This window comes from Gorilla gorilla, chromosome 9, assembly GCF_029281585.2.
Source record: "Gorilla gorilla gorilla isolate KB3781 chromosome 9, NHGRI_mGorGor1-v2.1_pri, whole genome shotgun sequence".
NCBI lineage: Eukaryota > Metazoa > Chordata > Mammalia > Primates > Hominidae > Gorilla > Gorilla gorilla.
This window is the reverse complement of record NC_073233.2, coordinates 135013517-135035400: the sequence shown is the minus strand read 5'-3', so window position 1 is coordinate 135035400 and position 21884 is coordinate 135013517. Positions and strand designations below refer to the sequence as shown.

At 40.7% G+C, this 21884-nt stretch overlaps 1 long non-coding RNA gene across 1 annotated transcript in view; it reads right to left on the bottom strand.

Annotated features, from left to right (window-relative positions):
- Positions 1–449: 449 nt before the first annotated feature.
- The window catches only part of LOC109028816 (uncharacterized), a 33698-nt gene continuing 12263 nt past the window's right edge, over positions 450–21884 (bottom strand). Inside the window, exons 2-3 of the long non-coding RNA XR_010135412.1 lie at positions 3239–3412; positions 450–2473 (exon numbers count right to left, since the gene is read on the bottom strand). This is a non-coding gene — a long non-coding RNA (uncharacterized lncRNA). The remainder of the gene's footprint in view (positions 2474–3238; positions 3413–21884) is intronic.

The following is a 21884-nucleotide window of genomic DNA, read 5'->3' as shown; positions in this document are numbered from 1 at the left end:
GGAATGGCGAGGGTCACCCTGTGTCACGAGGACAACCTTCCTTCCTGCGCACCTTCCTCACCCACATTGGCTTTTGACAACCAGGCAGATATATTTCAAATCACTTTTGTTTTTTACTGAACAAAGAAAAAAAATGTCCCTGTCATTGTTCACTGTGCTGTTGCTTCCTCCTATTAGCTCTGCTAAGATGCACCCAAAGAAAATACAAGTGCATACAATTAGCAATGGAAATTATTAATAGGAGCAAGAGATTCAGTCCATGCTACAAGTAATTCTGTAGTGATTTTAGTAATTGATAGTAATTAAACACTAATTAATTCATTTCCTAACTAATGTATTTACTTTATTTATGGGTATTCACTTTAATTACACTTGTTTGCATTCCTTGGGTTAAGTAACACAAATTTACTCTCTTTTCTGAAAATATTTATTTGGGCTTCTTTAAGTCATTCTTTGAGAGTGTGTGAGAACAAAGACTAATTGCTTTGAATTGCAGCTAAGCACATTGATTTCTTACTTTGGAATGTGGAGCTAATGAAAAGTGAAGCTTTTCTGACTTCTCGGTTGGGCCTTATCTTCTTTTCCCTCATTCTGGTCCAGCTGTCTGGCAAACAGTCTCTCTGCTTTTTTTTTTTCAGAAAAGATCTGGGAATAAGTTGCACGTGGACCTGAAACGTCAGGGAATAACAGCCCCACCTTTGGGCCTCACTTGCAATAAGCAGGATGAGCCCAGAGAGACATGGCAGACATGTGTCTGTTCTTTGGGTTGAGTGGTCATTAGCTATTTCAGTAAGACTCCCAAGACTGGAAGCAAAGCACTGAGGGCCACCCAGCCCGCTTATCTCTCCCTATTGGCCATGTGGTCTGTCTTCAGACACTGCTCCTGAAGGGCACTCTCTTGATATTTCACCTCTGAGCAGCTCCAACTCTTAGAAATCCTTCCTCACACTGAGCCTACATCTATCACTTTAAGATGATCTTCCTCCCTGCCCAACCCCACCCCGACCTGCTCTACTCATAGGGCCACAGAGAGTAAGCCCAATCTCTAATCCAAAGACCAGCCTGTCTGACACCTCACAATTTACATGGTGGCACCAGGCACTCCAATTTGTTTAAGTATTCTCATGTAGAATATTTTATTCTACAGCATCCTGTTTGCTGAAGGAACTCCAGCCTATTTACAGCCTCCCTAAAAGATGTGACTGGCTATGATCTGACTATCGCAACAAAAAATAGAAATGATCTCTTTCAGTCAAGACTCTGTATTTCCATTAATGACTGCATTAACTTGGGTTGTTCATATAACAATAACTCCTTTGAGTTTTTAGCAATAGGCAGTGTGATGAGGGTTCCTGAAATCTGTTATGAATAATGGGTAAGTCAAAAGTATAAAAGAGACTCTAGGTTACAGAAAAAGTTTAGAAATTCTAGCCTGGACATCAGCTCTACACAAAGTAGTTACTCCTTTTGGCCCATTTTGCCTTCCTTTTTAAAAACATTTAATTGATAAATAAAGATGGAATATATCTAAGGTGTACAACGTGATGATTTGTTATACATATACACCGTGTAATGAATGTCACAATCAAATTAATTAACACATCCATCATCACCCATACTATATAGTAGAGCGCCAGAACTTGTTCATCTTATAACTTAAAGTTTGTACCCTTTAACCAACATCTCCTCAATTATCCCAAGCCCTTGACAACCACTATTCTACTCTCTGCTTCTATGAGTTTGACTTTCTTAGATTCCACATGTAAGTGAGATCGTGTGGTTTTTGTCTTCCTATATCTAGCTTATTTCACTTAGTATGATGTCCTCTGGGTTCATTAATGTCTTCAGAAATGACAGGATTTCCTTCCTTTTTATGTCTGAATAATATTCCACTGTATATATGTACCATGATTTCTTTATCCATTCATTTGTTGATGGACACTTCGATTGCTCCCATATCTTGGCTATTACAAAAAAGGATGCAATGGATATGGGGTGCAAATACCTATTTGAGATACTGATTTCATTTCCTTTGATTACGTGTCCAGAAGAGGGATTGGTGGATCATTTGGCAATTTTATTTTTAATTTTTTGAGAATCCTTCATATTGCCTTTTATAGTGGCTTTACCAACTTACATTCCCACCAACAGTGTGCAAAGATTTTATTTTCTCCTTACCCTCACCAACACTTCTTTCTTGTCTACTTGATAACAGCAATCCTAAACAGCATGAGGTGATATTTTATTGTGGTTTTGACTCACATTTCCCTGATTATAAGTGAGGTTGAGCATAATTTGTTTTATACAAAATTATGTTCCACCTCAGACTGCCCAGGAGCAAAATTGGTGAGGGGCCAACAACTGGCAGAAAACCTGCAGGATAAGGGTGGAAAATATGTCTACAGTCACGGTGGATTGTTTTGGCAGCAATGTTGTCCTTTCATCATGCAAGACTCCAATTCTCCCCTTCATCCTGGGAAGAGAAGGAGGACAAGGTAAGAGAGCAGTGACTGAAACCAGAAGGGACAGGAAAATTGGGGGTGGGTCTGTCTTCTGGGAAGTCCTGAGATGAATGTCTGTGAAAAGTACATGACAATGATAAAAGAGGAAATCTCATATATACTTAATACCTACACCTCGGGGGTCCCCCCATAATGCCAAGTTCACATGCATCATTTTTTTTTCACTGTGGGGCAGTGGAAGGGCTAATTGGTCTGGATGAAGAGACAATGAGAAATGAAGGCTCTGCAGCAGGCTCATTGCTCATTCACTGGCCTCTGTAGCTACTGGGGTCCTTGTATCTGATGCCAGAGCCTTACCAGAGGAAGGGAGTGGAAGGCCAGGGAAGAAGAAGCCAGAGGCTTGGGCCAGGAACTGTCCAGCCAGGAAAGTGCTGAATCAGCCCTCACCTCTGAACATGGAGGGTCCATGGAAGCTGCTGCCAGGACCTAACCTCTGGAAATACACCTTTCCAAGGTGGGTAGGAAGTGGTGGAAATAGCCACACAACCAAATTATTACAGAGTCATAATTGAAGTTTAAGCTGCTAAAAGAGTTATGTTGGAGAATGGAGTGGTGGGCAGGAGGTGGTGGAAATAGCCACACAACCAAATTATTACAGAATCATAATTGAAGTTTAAGCTGCTAAAAGAGTTATGTTGGAGAACGGAGTGGGCCACAGGGATGGAAGAAAGCCCCATTCTAAGCCTAGGGAAACACACGTTCTTGATAGAGGTTACCTGGATACACAAAGGAGCAGGATGGCAGGAGTGATCATAATTTCCCTCTGTGGTTGATGGAGCTTCTTCTCCATTCGGAAGATAGTCCTTGACTTCCAATTTCCTTATTATTGCTTGGCCCCGTAGAAATTACTTCCATTCTATAAAATAACTCCTGCCTGGCTATCTTTGAAGCTGCAAAAGGAAGGATTTTCAACTATGTAGAAGGGAATGTAGCAGTAATACAGATGTGTGTGCATTTTAATAAAAATCATGTGTGTGTGTGCATGTGCACACCATCTACAGATACACAGATGTGTGTGGTTTGGTCTTATCAGCATTCAGTGTAGAATTTGCACCTGCTAATCAGTTCAGGATCCAGAAAAGTAGCTCTTCACAGAAGAATTCCATTCCTAGCCAGCCGGCTGTGAAATACTGTACCTGTTCCATAAAGACAGGCCTATTTTCATCCCTTACGCACACACACACACACACATACACACACACTCATGTGACCCAGGCATGCCACAAGGGAAATCAGCTAAGAATTCTCATGACAAAGTCTGTGAAGAGGGAAAAAAATCAAGGTTCTTTGAATTTAGTTTTTTATGAACTGGAATGAGGTTTCAGGACCAGAATCTTTAACATGTTGTTTTATAATTAAAGAAGGAAGGCAGGAAGGCAGGCAAGGTGAGGGGAGGGAGGGAAAGGGTGGGAGAAACAATGGGAGGAATGCAGTCACAGAGGAGTGTGCCTCATTCAATAACTGTTAAATGAAAAATAATAATTATGGGAATAAAGTGCGCATGACCAACATATAGGCCAAATCATCTCATCCTCTTTGCCTCTCTCATCATCTTTGGAAGAGTGACATTTAAGTATTGACTGGAGTTACATCCCCTGAGCCATCCCTCACTGGGATTGGGTTCTGAGAGTGTAATATTAACTAAACTTTAAGGAAATGAGAGCCTGAAAGAGAAACGAAATCAAATGCAATATAATAGGGAAAAATGATGAGACACTATTAAGAATTAAGTCCATTATCCTATTTGTTGCTAAGGAGGATTCTTTGCCTTGGTTTCTTGTCCCAAATTAGTTCCTTTCCACATTCAATATGAGTTATGTATTTGACTAAATTTAGGTAAGAAGATTCCTAACCCAGAAAAATAAGCAGAAAACAGTCCATCCTATTTAAAAAGAATAATTCAAATGGGTAATAAAGTGCCATCCCCACCATTCGGTAGAGTATATGCTGGAACAAACTAAATACTCTGACCAGCCTTCTGCTCAAAATGTGTTTCATATTCAAGAGGCTAATTACTGAAAGGCCCTCATTGACATGAGGAAGAACTGGAGCAAAGCAAGTCACCTAGTAATTCCACACCTATTGAAAGACTCGAGGCCTAAAATGAAGCAAGATTTGCTGAATACACCACACAGAATCAAATCAAGGTTCAGAAACCAAGCTCAGGCTTTAAGGAATCAAAATAACCATCAAGAAAACATTTTGTTGGATATCCATTTGTTCTCATATATGATGATTCTTCTTATTGCTGTCTCCTGATTGACAACTTCATCCCATTTCTTTTCTAGTCCCTACTTATATAATACCTTCCCCCTCAAAACACTCAGATATATACTCACAGGCGTGCACGTGCTTGTGCCCATGTAAACATACCATCTTCATGCACAAAACTAGCTGTTTCTCTTCATGTATTGCTCTTCCATCTATGCTTGACACTATCAATCATCCTCCCCTCCTTGGTTACTGAGACACTATCTCTCTTCTGTTTTCTTCCAACTATGTGAAATTGAATATACCAGTAATCTTAATATGTGTGAATTTTAGTTTAAACTGTGTGTGTATGTGTGTTTGCGTGTGTGCTCATGCATAGGCTAGCTAGAGACAATATACAGATGTGTTTCTACCTCTTTGTTCTCCTTCCTCTTTTCCCTCATCCTGAATATAGATATTGAACTCTGCCAGCCCTTTAATCCTTCCTCTGTATCTTTTCTCTTAACAAGGCATTCACTTTTAAGGCTTCCATTAGCCCCTCTGTAAACATGATCGTCAAATTTAACTTCAGTTCTGAAATCAGTCCCGAGTGCCACTTCCAAACGTTCAATTATTTGCTGAAGTTTTCCACCTAAATGTTCCCACCAGCACGGTAAACTCAACACATGCCAAACTAAACTCACCTTTCATCCTTTACCCCAATCAAAAAAGAAATAAGCTTTCCAGGCTGTGTTCCTTATGTGTGTTATGACATCTCCATCATCTCAAGCCCCATACCCTCGTCATCATCTTTCCCTTTTTTGAGCTTTGTCAATGTTGAGTCATTCATATTTCCTTTACCAACCTCTGCCACCACCCTAATTCACACAATCCTTATTCATCTGGATTACTGTAATAGCCTCTTAACTACTTTTGATGCCTCTAGTCTTCTACATCTCTAATTTGTTTTACAGATCCCTACAAAGTGATCTTCCTAAAGCACTACTCTGATTATCTTACTGATCTGTCTCAAAAACATCCCGTCTCCTGATACACAAGATCCAAAATTTAAGCTTCCTTAATTTGAACCCAGAGTTCCCCACAATCTAACGTAGACAGATCACATCTATCACCCTCCCATCACCCAGCCCAGGTGTTTCGGCCAGGCTGAACTGCTTGCTGTTCACTATATATCAGCATTTCTAGGTATATGCCATTGTCCCACGGGTTCACTCAACCTGGAGAGCAGTGTTCATTTCCACAGGTTCAAATCCTTTGCTCAAATTCCATCTCCTCCTAGGAGTTATCCCTGATATCCAGCTGAAAGCAAGGTTATATCCCTCTGCTCTCATTTTATTTATTCCTCTCCTGACCCTAATCATTTTCTTGTTCTTTTCAACTTTTATTTTAGATTCAGTGCATACATGTGCAGGTTTTTTACCTGGACATATTAAGTGATGTTGAGGTTTGGGGTACAAATGATCCCATTACCCAGGTACTGCGCATAGTACCCACTAGTTAGTTTTTCAACCTTTTGCCCATCTTGCCCTCCCCCTTCTCATAGTCCCCAGTTTCTGTTGTTGCCATATTTGTGTCCATGGGTACCCAATGTTTAGCACCTTCTTCTAAGGGAGAATATGTGTATTTGGTTTCCTGTTCCTGCATTAATTCACTTAGGATAATAGCCTCCAGCTGCATCCATGTTGCTGCAAAGGACATATTTCATTTTTATGGCTGCATAGTATTCCATGGTGTATATGCACCACATTCTCCTTATTACATCATCGATTGGCACCTAGGTTGATTTAATGACTTTGCTATTGTGAATAGTGTAGTGATGAACATATAAGTGCATGTGTCTTTTTGGTATAAATGATTGTTTTGTTTTGGATATATACTCAGTAATGGGATTGCTAGGTCAAATGGTTGTTCTGTTTTATCTGAGAAATCTCTAAACTGCTTTTCACAGTGGCTGAACTAATTTACATTCCCACCAACGATGTATAAGCATTCCCTTTTCTCCCCTGCCTCACCAGAATCTACTGTTTTTAGATCATTGTTTGAGATAGATCTTGCTCTGTCACCCAGGCTGAGTGCAGCGGCATGAATGTGACTCACTGCAGCCTTGACCTCCTGGACTCAAGCAACTTTCCTGTCTCAGCCTCTTGTGTAGCTTGGACTATAGGTATGTGCCACCACACCTGGCTATTTTTTTGCTCAATTTTTATCTTTTTTTTTTTTTTTTTTTTTTGGAAAGATGAAGTCTTGTCATGTTGCCCAGGTTGGTTTTGAACTTCTGGACTCAAGTGACCCTCCTGCCTCTGCCTCCCAAAGTGCTGGGTTTACAGGCATGAGCCACTGCACCTGGCCTTGACTTTTCAATAATAACCATTCTGACTGGTATGAAATAATATCTCATTGTGATTTTGATTTATGTTCCTCTGATGATTAGTGATGTACAGCATTTTTTCATATGTTTGTTAGCCACTTGTATGTCTTCTTTTGAGAAGTGTCTGTTCATATCATATGCCCATTTTTCGATGATGTTATTTGTTTTTATGCTTGTTGAATTGTTTAAGTTCCTTATAGATTCAGGATGTTAGACTTTTGTCAGATGCATAGTTTGTAAGTATTTTCTCTCATTATTTAGGTTGTCTATTCTGTTAATAGTTTCTTTTGATGTGCAGAAGTTCTTTTGTTTAATTGGGTACCACTTTTCAATTTTTGTTTTCACTGGAATTACTTTTGAGGACTTAGACATAAATTCCTTCCCAAGGCCAATGTCCAGAATGGTGTTTCCTAGGTTTGCTTCTAGGATTCTCATAGTTTGAGGTCTTACATTTAAATCTTTAATCCATCATATGTTGATTTTTTAGATGGTGAAAAGTAAGGGTCCAGTTTTATTCTTCTGCATATGCCTAACCAGCTATTCCAGCACCATTTATTGAGAGTGTCCTAAAAAAGGGGAGTGTCCAAAAATACTCTCTATTTTTGTCAACAACAGATTGATGTAGGTGTGTGGCTTTATTTCCAGGTTCTCTCTTCTGTTTCATTGGTCTATGTGTCTGTTTTTTTACCAGTATTATGCTGTTTTGATTACTGTAGCTTTATAGCATAGTTTGAAGTAGAGTAATGTGATGACTCTGGCTTTGTTCTTTTTGCTTAGGATTGCTTTGGCTATTCAGTCTCTTTTCTGGTTCCATATGAATTTTAGGATAGTTTTTTTCTAGTTCCATAAAAAACAACATCAGTAGTTTAATAGGAATAGCACTGCATCTGTATATCGCTTTAGGTAGAATGTCCATTTTAATGATACCGATTCTTCCAATTCATGAACATGGCATGTTTTTCCACTTGTTTGTGTCATCTATGATTCATTTTGGCAGTGTTACGGATATTTTATCTCCTTGGTTAGTTACATTTCTAGGTATTTTATTTTTTGTGTGGCTATTGTAAATGAGATTGCATTCTTGATTGGGCTTTCATCTTGAATGTTATTGACGTATAGAAATGCCACTGGTTTTTGTACATGGATTTTGTATCCTGAAACTTTATTGATGTCATTTATTAGTTCCTGGAGGCTTTTGGCAGAGTCTATAGGGTTTTCTAGGTATAGGATTATATCATCCATGAGGAGAGATAATTTGACTTTTTCTTTTTCTTATTTGGATGCCTTTTATTTCTTTCTCTTGCCTGATAGCTCTGGCTAGTACTTCCAATACTATGTTGAATAGGAAGGGCCAAGTGGGCTTCCTTTTCTTGTTCCAGTTCTCAAGGGGAATGCTTCCAGTTTTTGCCCATTCAGTACGATGTTGGCTGTTGGTTTGTCACTGATGGCTCTTATTATTGCGAGGTATGTTTCTTCAATGCCTCATTTCTTTGAGGGTTTTTATCATGAAGGGATGCTGGATTTTATTGAGAGTATTTTCCATGTCTATTGAGATGATCATATGGTTTTTGTTTTTAATTCTGTTTATTTAGTGAATCACACTTATTGATTTACATATATTGAACTGACCTTGCATACCAGGAATAAAGCCTACTTGATCATGGTAAATTAACCTCTTGGTATGCTGTTGAATTCAGTTTGCTAGTATTTTGTTGAGGATATCTGCATCTGTGTTCATCAGGGATATTGTAGTTTTCTTTTTCTGTTGTGTCTTTTCCAGGTTTTGGTATCAGGGTGATGTTAGCTTTATAGAATTAGGGTGGAGTACCTCCTCATCGATTTTTTTGGAATAGTTGCAGTAGAATTGGTACCAGCTTTTCTTTCTATGTCTGGTAGAATTAGGCTATGAATCCATCTGGTCCAAGACTTTTCATTGGTACAGGCTTTTAATACTGATTCAATTTCGGAACTCCATATTAATCTGTTCAATGTTTTAATTTATTCCTGATTCAATCTTGGGAGGGTATGTGTTTCCAGGAATGTATTGATTTCCTCTAGATTTTTTAGTCTATGTGCTTAGAGATGTTCATAGTACTCTCTGAGAATCTTTAGTATGTCCATGGGATCAGTTGTAATATCACCTTTGTATTTCTAGTTGTGCTTATTTGGATCTTCTCTCCTTTTTTCTTTGCTAATCTAGCTATTGGTCTAGTGGTTTGGTTTATTTTTACAAAACAAAAAAATAACTTTTGTTTTCATTAATTTTCCTTGCTACCTTTGGGGTTAGTTTGTTCTTGTTTTTCTAGTTTCTCTAGGTGTGATGTTAGAATGTTAATTTGAGACTTTTCTAGCTTTTTGAAGTAGGCATTTAGTGCTATAAACTTTCCCCTTAAAGGCTTTTACTGCATCCCAGAGATTTTGGTATGTTGTATCTCTGTTTTTATTTACTTCAAACTTTTTTTAAAAAAATTCTATCTTAATTACATTGTTTATGCAAAAGTCATTCAGGAGCAAGTTGTTTAATTTCCAGATAATTGTATAGTTTTGAGAGATATTCTTGGTATTGGTTTCTATTTTTATTCCACTGTGGTCCAAGAGTAGAGTTTTTGCGGTTTTTTTTAAGTTATTGAGAGTGCTTTATGGCCAAGCATGTGGTCAACCTTGCAGTATGTTCTCTATGCAGATGAGAGAAATAGGTATTCTGTGTTTGATGGGTGGAGTATTCTGTAGGTATCTATTATGTCCAAATGGTCAATGTCAAGTTTAGAATTTCTTGTTAGTTTTTTGTCTCAATAATCTGTCTAATGCTGTCAGCAGGGTGTTGAAGTCTCCCAATATTATTGTGTGGCTATCTAAGTCTTTTTGTAAGTCTAGAAGTTTTTTATTTTCTATTTTTTATTTCAGTAGTTTTGGGGGAACAGGTGGTGTTTGGTTGCAGAATAAGTTCTTTAGTGGTGATTTCTGAGATTTTGGTGCACCCATCACCCACACAGTGTATACTCTACCCAGTGCGTAGTCTTTTATCCCTTACCCCCCCCACCCTTTCCCCAGAGTCCCCAAAGTCCACTGTGTCATTCTTATGCCTTTGCGTCCTCAGAGCTTAGCTCCCAATTACGAGTGAGAACATATAATGTTTGATTTTCCATTCCTGAGCTACTTCACTTAAAATGATAGTCTCTAATTCCATCCGTCTTGCTGTGAATGCCATTATTTTGTTTCTTTTTTATGGCCAAGTAGTATTCCATGGTGTGTGTGTATGTGTGTGTGTGTGTGTGTGTGTGTTTGTGTGTGTGTGTATATATATATATATATATATACATATATATATATATATATATCACATTTTCTTTATCCACACTTTGATTGATGGGCATTAGGGCTGGTTCCATATTTTTGCAATTGTAAATTGTGCTGCTATAAACATGCATGTGCGAGTATCTTTTTCATATAATGACTTTTTTTCCTCTGGGTAGATAGACACCTAGTAGTGGGATTGCTGGATCAAATGGTAGATCTACTTTTAGTTCTTTAAGGAATCTCCACACTGTTTTCCATAGTGGTTGTACTAGTTTACGTTGCCACCAACAGTGTAAAAGTGTTTCCTTTTCACCACACCCACACCAACATCTACTATTTTTTTATTTTTTGATTATGGCCACTCTTGCAGGAGTGAGGTGGTATCACATTATAGCTTTGATTTGCATTTCCCTTATAATTAGTGATGTTGAGCATTTTTCCATATGCTTCTTAGCCATTTGTATATCTTCTTTTGAGAATTGTCTATTCATGTCCTTAGCCCACTTTTTGGTAGGCTCGTTTTATTTTCTTGCTAATTTATTTGAGTTCTTTGTAGATTATGGAAATTAGTCCTTTGTTGGATGTACAGATTGTGAAGACTTTTCTCCCACTCTTTGGGTTGTCTGTTAACTCTGCTTTATGGCCAGCTTTTGCTGTGCAGGAGCTTTTTAGTTTAATTTAGTCCCATCTATTTATCTTTGTTTTTGTTGCATTTGCTTTTGTGTTCTTGGTCATGAAGTCTTCACCTAAGCCAATGTCTAGAAGGGTTTTTCTGATGTTATCTTCTAGAATTTTTATGGTTTCAGGTCTTAGATATAAGTCTTTGATCCAGCTTGAGTTGATTATTGTATAAGGTGAGAGATGAGGACCAGTTTTATTCTTCTACCTGTGGCTTGCCAACTATCCAAGCATCATTTGTTGAACAGGTATATTTTCCCCACTTTATGTTTTCATTTGCTTTGTCAAAGATTAGTTGGCTGTGTTTGGCTTAATTTCTGGGTTCTCTATTCTGTTCCATTGGTCTATGTGCCTATTTTTATACCAGTACCATGCTGTTTTGGTGACTATGGCCTTATAGTAGAGTTTGAAGTCTGGTAATGTGATGCCTCCAGATATTTTTCTTTTTGTTTAGTCTTGCTTTGGCTACACAGGATTTTTTTGGTTCCATATAAATTTTAGGATTTTTTTTTCTAGTTCTGTGAAGAAGGATGGTGGTATTTTGATGGGAATTGCATTTAATTTGTAGATTTCTTTTGGCAGCATGGTCCTTTTCACAATATTAATTCTACCCATCCATGAGCATGAGATGTGTTTCGATTTGTTTGTGTTGTCTATGATTTCTTTCAGCAGTGTTTTGTAGTATTCCTTCTAGAGGTCTTTCACCTCCTTGGTTAGGTATATTCCTAAGCTTTTTTGTTTTTGTTTTTTTTTTGGTGGGATTTTTTTTTTTTTGCAGCTATTATAAAAGTGGTTGAGTTCTTGATTTGATTCTCAGCTTGGTTGTTATTGGGGTATAGCAGAGCTACTGTTTTGTGTACATTAATTTTGTACTCTAAAACTTTGCTGAATTCATTTACCAGTTCTAGAAGCTTTATGGATGAGTCTTTAGTGTTTTCTAGGTATACAAACATATCATCAGCAAACAGTGACAGTTTGACTTCCTCTTTATTGATTTGGATGCCCTTTATTTCATTCTCTTGTCTGATTGCTCCTGCTAAGACTTACAGTAATACTTTGAATAGAAGTCATGAAAGTGATCATCCTTGTCTTGTTCCAGTTCTCAGGGGGAATGCTTTCAACTTTTCTCTGTTCAGTATAATGTTGGCTGTGGGTTTGTCATAGATAGCTTTTATTAAGTTAAGGTATGTCCCTTCTATGGTGATTTTGCTGAGGGTTTTAATAATAAAGGGATGCTGGATTTTGTCAGATTCTTTTTCTGCATCTGTTGAGATGATCATGTGATTTTTGTCTTTAATTCTGTTTATGTGGTGTATCATATTTAATGACTTGCAGATGTTAAACCATCCCTGCATCACTGGTATGAAACCCACTTGATCACGGTGGATTGTCTTTTTGATATGCTGTTGGATTCAGTTAGCTAGTATTTTGCTGAGGATTTTTGCATCTGTGTTCTTCAGAGATATTGGTCTGTAGTTTTCTTTTTTTGTTATGTCCTTCCTTGGTTTTCTCTATCCTGTGGAATAGTGTCAATAGGATTGGCACTAATTCTTCTTTGAATGTCTGATAGAATTTAACTGTGAATCCATCTGGTCTTGGGCTTGTTTTGTTGGCAATTTTTCAATTATTATTTCAATCTTGCTGCTTGTTATTGGTCTGTTCCAAGTTTCTACATCTTCCTGGTTTAATCTAGGAGGGTTGTATGTTTCCAGGAATTTATCCATCTCCTCTAGGTTTTCTAGTTTATGCACATAAAGATGTTCATAGTAGCCTTGAATAATCTTTTGTATTTCAGTTGTATCAGTAGTAATATCTCTTCTTTCATTTTTAATTGTATTTATTTGGATCTTCTTTTCTTTTCTTGGTTAATCTCACTAATGATCTACCAATTTTATTTATCTTTTCAAAAAACCACCTTTTTGTATTTTAGAAAAATAAATCTGAGTGCTCCAATGTTGGGCACATATATATTTGTAATAGTTACATATTCTTGTTGAACTTAACCATTTATCATTATGGGCCCCTGATCTCACTGTCCGTTTTTACTGTAGTTCTTTAAAGTTTGTTTTATCTGATATAAGAATAGACCCCTGGTATTTTTTGTTTTATTTTTGCATAATAGAACTTTCCTCAACCCTTGCTTTGAGCCTGTGGGTGTCAGTACTTGTGAGATGGCTCTCCTGAAGACAGCAGATGGATGGGTCTTGTTTTTTTAGCCAACTTGCCACTCTGTGACTTTTGAGTTGGGTGTTTAGACCATTTACCTTCAAGGTTAATGTCGATATGTGAGGTTTTGATCTTGTCATAAAGTTATTAGCTGATTGCTTTGTAGTTTCTATTGTGTGGTTGCTTTATAGGGTCTGCAAGCTATGCACTAAGTGTGTTTTTGTGGTAGCAGATTTCTTTTCTTTTTATGTTTAGAACTCCTTTAGGGATCTCTTGTTATACTAGTCTAGTGGTAACAAATTCCTTTAGTGCTTGCTTGTCTGAATACACTTTTATTTCTCCCATGTTTATGAAGCTTAGTTTGGCAGGGTATACAATTCTTGATTGGAATTTCTTTTCTTTACAATGCTAAAAATAGGCCTCCCATCTCTCCTGACTTGCAATGTTTCTGTTGAGAAGTCAACTGTTATCCTGCTGGAGATCCTTTTGTATGTGATCTGACCTTTATCTCTAGTTGCCCTTCAGATTTTTTTCTTTAGCATTAACCTGATGACTATACGCCTTAGTGATGTTCATTTTGTGTTGTATCTCATAAGTCTTCTCTGGATTTCTTGTATCCGGATGTCTACATCTCTATCAAGATTAGGGAAATTTTCTTCAATTATTTTCTCAAATATGTTTTTGAGGTTATTTGCTTTTTTCTCCTTCTCTCTCAAAGATTTTGTTTAAAAAATTTTTCTCTGTATTTTTGTCTGGCTGAGTTAGTTCAAAAGACTGGCCTTCAAGGTCTGAAATTTTTTCTTCTGCATAGTCCTGTCTATTGATAAAGCTTTAAATTGTATTTCAAAATTCCTTGAGTTTTTCTATTCTAGAAGCTCTGATTGATTTTTCACAAGATTAATCTGATTGATGTTTATCTCTTCTTTCCTTTCCTGGATTGCTTTGGAAGTTTCTTTGTGTTGATTTTCAACCTTGTCTTGGATCTCATTGAGCTTTCTTGCAATCTATGCTTTGAATCTTTTATCCATCATTTCTGAGTTTCCATTTGGTCTGGGACCATTGCTGGAGACGCAGATAGTGTGATTCTTTGGTGATGTTACTACATTCAGAGTTTTCATGATGCCTGAATTCTTGCACTGGCTTCTTCTCATCTGCGGATGCTGGTACTTCTAATTTTTTAAATTATTTTTGTGCAGGTAGGATTTTTTTCTTTTTCTTTCTTTCCCTACTGTATTATTTTTTCCTTCCTTTTCCTTTTCCTCCCTCCTAGAGGGTGTGACTGTAGAGGATGCTAGGTAGTGTCTTTTGACTTTGCTTCTATAGCCCTATGTATTTCTTTTGGTAGGTTTCATATTGGGCTATGCCATTTAACCTATAAGCCAATATATGGCACTTACAGATATGAGCCTGCTATGGCCAATATGGCTGGGAATATACTTTATTCTGACAGAAGATCTCTGTTGCCTCTGGGTTGATTCATGGAATGCACCATGGTCTGAGCCCCCTGCTCAAACCCAGGGAGGGCAGGAGCCACAAAAGGCAGGGTCAGACTGGGAAGGTCCACCTACATCAGGTCTTATGATGGCAGGCACAAGCACCAGCACTGAGGGAGAATCCATTGGGTGGCCGCCAAGTGCCTAGAGGTGCACTTATGCATGGAGCTGAGAAACCTCCTCAGCACCAAAGCCTCTGCATGGGGATGAAGGCAGCCTAAACTCCATGAGAGTAGGTGATCCAGATGCCTGGAGATCTCCCTGGGCATGGAGCACAGACAGCCCCTGCACCAAGATCTCTGCACTGGAGGGTTGGAGTGACTCAGGCTGCCGATGCAGTCAAGCAGGTGTTTCAAATGCCTGGAGATCTGCCTGGATGTGGAGCACAGAGGGACACCCCACCCCATACCAAGATCTTCACACAGGAAGGGTAGGGTGGGTCAGGCTGCTGATCTAGGTGAGAGGGTGCTTCAAATGCCTGGAGATCTGCCTGCGCATGGAGCAGAGAAAGCCCCGCTGCACCATGATCCGTGCCCAGGAAGGGTAGAGTGGCTCAGGCTGCTGCTCCAAGCAAGTGGGTGCTCTAAATGGCTGGAGATCTGCCTGAGGGTGGGTTGGAGTGGGCCCCATGCACCATGATCTTAGGGGAGCAGGCTGGGACACCTAGCAATGTCACATGCAGACTGGTTCCAGGTTGCCAAACTGGCCCTGGCTGCAAGTCACACCACCCAGGAGAAACTGCAGCTCTAGTAGCTCTCCTTCCACTCCCAGTTTGCTGTGGGAGAAGAGGATAACTCCAGCACCTACTGCTTAAGCACCTTCCACAGTTCTGGCTGTGGAAGCTCCTATCCTGCTCAAGAGCAGGTGATCCAATCTCTGGCCCAAGACTAAAATGCCTGCATGGCCATGATGCTAAGTCACCAAAGAATGACTGACTTGTTATGCTCCTGGATTAAAAATGGCATCCTGCTGTCAGTCCCAGTCTGGAAAAATGCCTGCAGGTTTCCCCAGTGTCTTTCCCTCACAGCATCTCCAAGCCTCTCTCCAAGTTAGTTCCAGAGCTTGGAAGAAACAAAAGTACACCCCTTCCACCACCCCTTAGCCTGGGTTACTTGGATCCCCAGCAGAAAGGTAAATCAGACAGAGGCTCTTTTCCTCTCTTGTGTACTGAGGCTTCACCGACTTTTATCAGCCAGTCACTTTTATTTTGGGCGCTGTTTGCCAGTGTTCTCCTTCCTGGGATCTGGGATGTCCTTCATGATTCCAGTGGATTCTCATTTTCCGTCTTGAATTAAAGCTCACGTGGTTGATCTTTATGTGCTATCTTGCTATTTCCAAGTGGCTGAGGCATGCTAAAAACCTCTAAACCACCATCTTGGGAGGAAAAAAACTCAACTTTGTATGAAAGTTGCATGGAAATATCTCATCCCCTTTAGGAGACTAAAAGCCCTTGAAAGCAAAACCTGTATCTGTATGTGACACACAACACTTGAACACATTAGTGCTTAATATGTACTGAATGAGCACATATTAATGCATGCATGGATTCATATACCTGTATGAATACCATGCCTTGCTCACTAAACATACGGTCATTCACGGAGACAAAAACATAAATAAATCACCGTATAAATCAATCACTTAACCATGCATTTACAATGTGCTCATGGTAAGAGCTGTGCATTTGTAATTGCATGCCCATGTGTACTCGTGCTTGAAAAAAAGAAAAATGAACCCTTTGAACAAATGGGCAATGACTTTCTCTCTCTGAGTACTTCAAGTCATCCTAACATAGGCACCTGTATGAAAGAAAATGAAAACCCTGGTGTTGCTCTGAAAATGCCAGGTCAGATGAAAGAGCTGCTGGGACTGGAAGAAATCCATATGCATTGGCTACATGTAAGGACTGGGGCCAAGACAGGCTGCCACTGATGGGGTAAAGTAACCCAAGCTAAGGATGTGCTTAGAGGGAAGAGAAGTAAACTACAGACGATTCCAGAATGGCTCTAAATGGCAAACATCCTCCCAAATATACAGCAAACAACATTGACATGGCTGACGTGTAGAGGTTGTGTGTGTGTGTGTGTGTGTGTGTGTGTGTGTATTCAGGGTGGAGAGGAATATGAGAATGAATGAATGAATGAACTCAGAGCACCCTGATAAATTCCCCCAGGATAAAATCCAAAGCATCTGCTTCTAAGAGATAAACAGAAAGCTCTGCTCCTCAGAGGCATGGCCAGTGGCTGAACACAGAGCTAATCTCCTCTGCACTGGGTCCCAGGCACCACAGCAAATGTGTGTCAAAAAAAAAAAAAATATATGGAGGTAAAAAAGAGAATCTCACTAAAGGCAGTAATGTGAATTCAAATACTCTTTGCAGTTTGGATGAAAGCAACCCAAAGTGATGTTGTTTCAAAAAGACTAGAAGCACTAGAGCAGAGAAATAGATGAATTTTGGCTGTGGAGATGAAGAAGACTCCCTGGCTAACAGGGTGGGGCCCGGCCAGCTGCCAATGAGCATGAAAATGCTATGCATTTTCCAAGCACTATGTGCTCCTCCGTGGGCTTTCCCATTTGTTGTGTCGTTTGATCTTCCAAGCACCAAGGTGAGCAAGCAATACAGGGGTTGTTACTCCCCTTCCATGGAATTTAGCTGATGCCCAATATCCCCCCAGCCTGGAATCCATCTCCTTTATCACCAATCCATGACTTCAGGGCAATGCTTCTCAAGCTTTAATGTAAACATCACCTGGAGTATGCACATACTGAAATTCAGATTCCAACTCCACAAGTGTGGGATAGGGCCTGGGATTCTGCATTCTAACATGTTCCCAAATGAGCCCCTTGCTGTAGGTGTGGAATCATATAGCTCTGGACACCATATCCATGAGTGCTGGGTTTCCATAAAAGTCGGGTTATAAGCTTTTCATTTGGTCAGACATTTTTTAAGCTACTAAAATCCTAGGCCAGATGTCACAAGTAGATCCCAGTTAGGACTGAGTTGTCTTTAGCTCCCAGATGCATAATCACCTGCAGGAGACATCTTCTCAATCCCAATTTAGGACCCTGGAAAAGTTCCAGCCCCTCTCTAGATTTCCATTTCTCCATTTGTGCAAAATCAAAGCACATCATCTCCTAGGCCCCACATGAAGAAGCCCAGAGAGGATTTCTTGTTTGGATTTATTTGACTATGCTAAAGCCCCCCAAAAGGTCCTGGAACACTGAGACTCCATAGAGAGCTCATTTCCATCAACACCCAAGGAAAACATGAAGAACCTCAACATATTCCATCACCATCTTCATCCCCCACCCGGGGTGAAAGAACAGGCACGTTATCACCATCCAGCCTTTCCTGGGAATGACAGAATGCCAAAGGCGGATCTTACTCGGCATCCCAGAGCAAGGTAAAGATCGATCCGAATGCCCTGATTTGTGACCCTACACAATAGTGTTAAGAATACAGAGAAGGTCCACTCCAGACCCTGTTTGCCTGGGTGCCACCAGCGGGGGCTGCAGAACAGCAAAGCTTTGCTGCCTGATTCTTCCTCTGGAAGCTTCTTCCCAGAGGGGCACCACTAGATGCCAACCGGAGCTCTCCTGTATGAGGTGTCTGTCAACCCCTGCTGGGAGGTGTCCCTCAGTCAGGAGGCACGGGGATCAGGGGCCTAGTTGAGGAGTCAGAGTCTGTCCCTTAGCAGAGCTCGAGTGCTGTGCTAGGAGATCCGCTCAAAACCACAATAAGATATCATCTCATGCCAGTTAGAATGGAGATCATTAAAAAGGCAGGAAACAACAGATGCTGGAGAGGATGTGGAGAAATAGGAATGCTTTTACACTGTTGGTGGGAGAGTAAATTAGTACAACCATTGTGGAAGACAGTGTGGTGATTCCTCAAGGACCTAGAACCAGAAATACCAATTGACCCAGCAATCCCGTTACTGGGTATATACCCAAAGGATTATAAATCATTCTACTATAAAGATACATGCACACGTATGTTTATTGCGCCACTATTCACAATAGCAAAGACTTGGAACCAACCCAAATGCCCATCAATGATAGACTGGATAAAGAAAATGTAGTACATATACACCATGGAATACTATACAGCCATACAAAATGATGAGTTCATGTCTTTTGCAGGGACATGGGTGAAGATAGAAACCATCATTCTCAGCAAACTAACACAGGAACAGAAAACCAAACACCGCATATTTTCACTCATAAATAGGAGTTGAACAATGAGAACACATGGACACAAGGAGAGGGACATCACACACCAGAGCCTGTCAGCCGATGGGGGACTAGGGGAGGGATAGCATTAGGAGAATTACCTAATGTAGATGACGGGTTGATGGGTGCAACAAACCACCATGGCACGTGTGTACATGTATAACAAACCTGCACGTTCTGCATATGTATCCCAGAACTTAAGTGTAGTTTTTAAGGAAAGAAAAGAGTACAGAGGAAAGACCAGTTCCCAAGTAGCCCCCTCACTGACCACGCACAATGCCTGCATTCCATATTAAAGCATAGTCCATTAAGTCCTTTTCAGCCTCAGAAATGTATTTCTACAACTATAAACATTCCTGGGAGGACTGTTTAATACCTCTGAACCTTAATCATTTAACAAGATCGAGGGCATTTATTTATTATATTTCTTGTGACAACTAGCTGACACAAAGGCACTCCTAGAACAGAGTGAGGGAAGGGCACAAGGGGTAAGAGAGGACCCCTAAAATTACCCACGAGAAGTCACCAAAGACTACCATTGCCTGCTTCTCAGCTTTGCGTAAAGTCAGACCTGTTTCTATGTTTCCACCAATACCACCCTGAGTCTCTGGATGGTCTTCAGAACTCACAAAGATGCCCTGTCCCGACACAGCCTTTCTTCTACCCTGCCCCACCCATGCTAAGGCTGAGCTATGCTTGTTCCAGCTGTGCAGGAGACTCCGTGCTGTTTCACAGGACATGGCTTGGGGACGAGGAGATGCAGTTCCCTGATGCAGCGGCTCAGCACTGCACAGGCGCCCCCTCATGCAGCCTGTTCTCAGCAGGGCCCACTGAGAAGACGACAAAGAATGAGAACTCCAGCATCCTGATTCCCCACTCCAGGGCCCGCCGCCTTGGCCTCAGAGCCAGCACCAGACGCCCTTCAGAGACCGCAAACCTCCAGGAAAAATTAAATCCTCACAAAACACCCTTTAATTTTATCCACTTGCCTTAATGAAGGTTCTGGTATTAATGACCTCAGAGGCTTTTTGTCTGACAGTTCTGCTGGTAACTAAACCCTGTGCTATCTCCCCCGCCCAACAGCCTGAAATCTCAAGCGTCGCCTCTAATCTTATTTTCTATTTCTGGGCTATATTGCATTAGCACCTTTTTATTTCTCCTGGCATGTTTGACAGTGAGTTCAGGCTAGTGAGAATCATCTCTTTGTGCTGGCAAATAGGGATTGCATCGGCTGTTTGAGAATAATGACTTATAGTTAAAATTACCCCCAGGATGTCATAATTACATGGTTGCAGCTTTCTTCTTTGACAAGTTGGAGAGGCGGAGTTCAGGTGGCCTGCGGGAAGTTGCTTGGGGTGGAGGAGAAAGATGGATAAACAAATGTGTACCCAGAGCCCCCCAGGAAGCTTGAGGACCTAGAACAGAGCCTGAAGCTACAGCATGCTGTGAGCAGGCAGGAAAGAGCTATTCAGCCCCATCTGCCCACCTCCTGTGCACACACGCACACACACGCACACACACGTTCCTTCTGCCCATCCAGAGTTAAAATGAAAGGGCCACTGCACTAGCTTCACTGAGGGTGGCATGATTTTCAGGATCCCCCAGACTCCCCATAACCATGAACATCACACCCTATGGGGTTTACTGCAGTATCTGAAATTTATAAATGAAACACCCCTTTGACCTAACTCATTAAACAAAAGGTCTCTGCTAAAGCCAAGCATTATTTGGGAAGGGTTTCATCATTAACATTAGCAGTAGGTTAGGTTAACTCATGGTATTCTGCGACCAATGTTTTCACACTGGCTTTTAGGAGTGAAATAAACATTCTTTTCCATGAACCACATGGCAGAAGACAGTGGGCACATGGTGCTGTGGATGAAACTCTGCCCACTCAGCTCCCACTTCACCCCACCCCACCCCACCCCAGGGACTTCCAATGGGGGAGGCTGCTGGGATTCTGGCTTGACAGCCATGCTGTCTAAGCTTGTAGCAGGGCATGTGGGGGAGAGCTATGGAATTGATGAGTTTTGATATCCAGAGACTAGGAAAGGCAAATGTTGAAACGATGATTCCTGTGAAGGTAGGAGGAGGTCAAAGGGGAAGGCCCTGCCACCTGCCAGGATGATGAAGGTCGTGGGCCAAGGGGGAAATGGTGAAGGGTCAGGAAACAACTAGAAATAGGACCAGAGATGAGAGAAGCACACCTTAGGAAGGGACAAATCACACCAAGGGGCTGGGACAGCCTAGTGATTGTGAACGTGGCCTTTGGCTCCATTGCCCGAGTGATGGAATGAGGCGGCATCGACCCGAGTGTCGGCAGGCAGATTACTTAACTTCTCTGTGACTCAGTTGCATCATTTCTAAAATGAGAAGGATAACATTACCTAAATGTGTTAGTGTAGGTGAAGTGCTGAAAACACTGAGGCCCATGGCTTGTCCTTAATAAGCAAATGATATTAATATTATTTTCATGTAGCTATTATTGTTAAAACTGCTCCCCCAGATTCCCAATTTTTATCTTGCTCTTCTCCCTTGGAAGTCTCCGAAATGCTGCATCCGCCCCTGAGGAAGGGAGACAGGGGAATATTCCAGGGGTGATATGGAAGCTGAATTGGTTGAGTACCAAGGAGCCACAGTGAGGCATGAATGAGTGGATCCCAGGTATTTATCTGTCAGGAAGGTGAACAGGAGCCATGAGGGGCCCTAGGAAGTGAGGTGGGGCACATGGGAAAGAGGATTTTTTAAGCACAATTTCTAATCTGTGTAATTACTGCTGTTGGGCCAAGGCACAAGTGTGGAGGAACCTTGTAGCCCATATTTTTGTTGTTGTTTTTGCTTCCATTAGAGAGAACTTGAGACCTCCCTCAGGTTTTGAAAGAAAATTACATTATTTTCCTGCAGCAGGGCAGACGC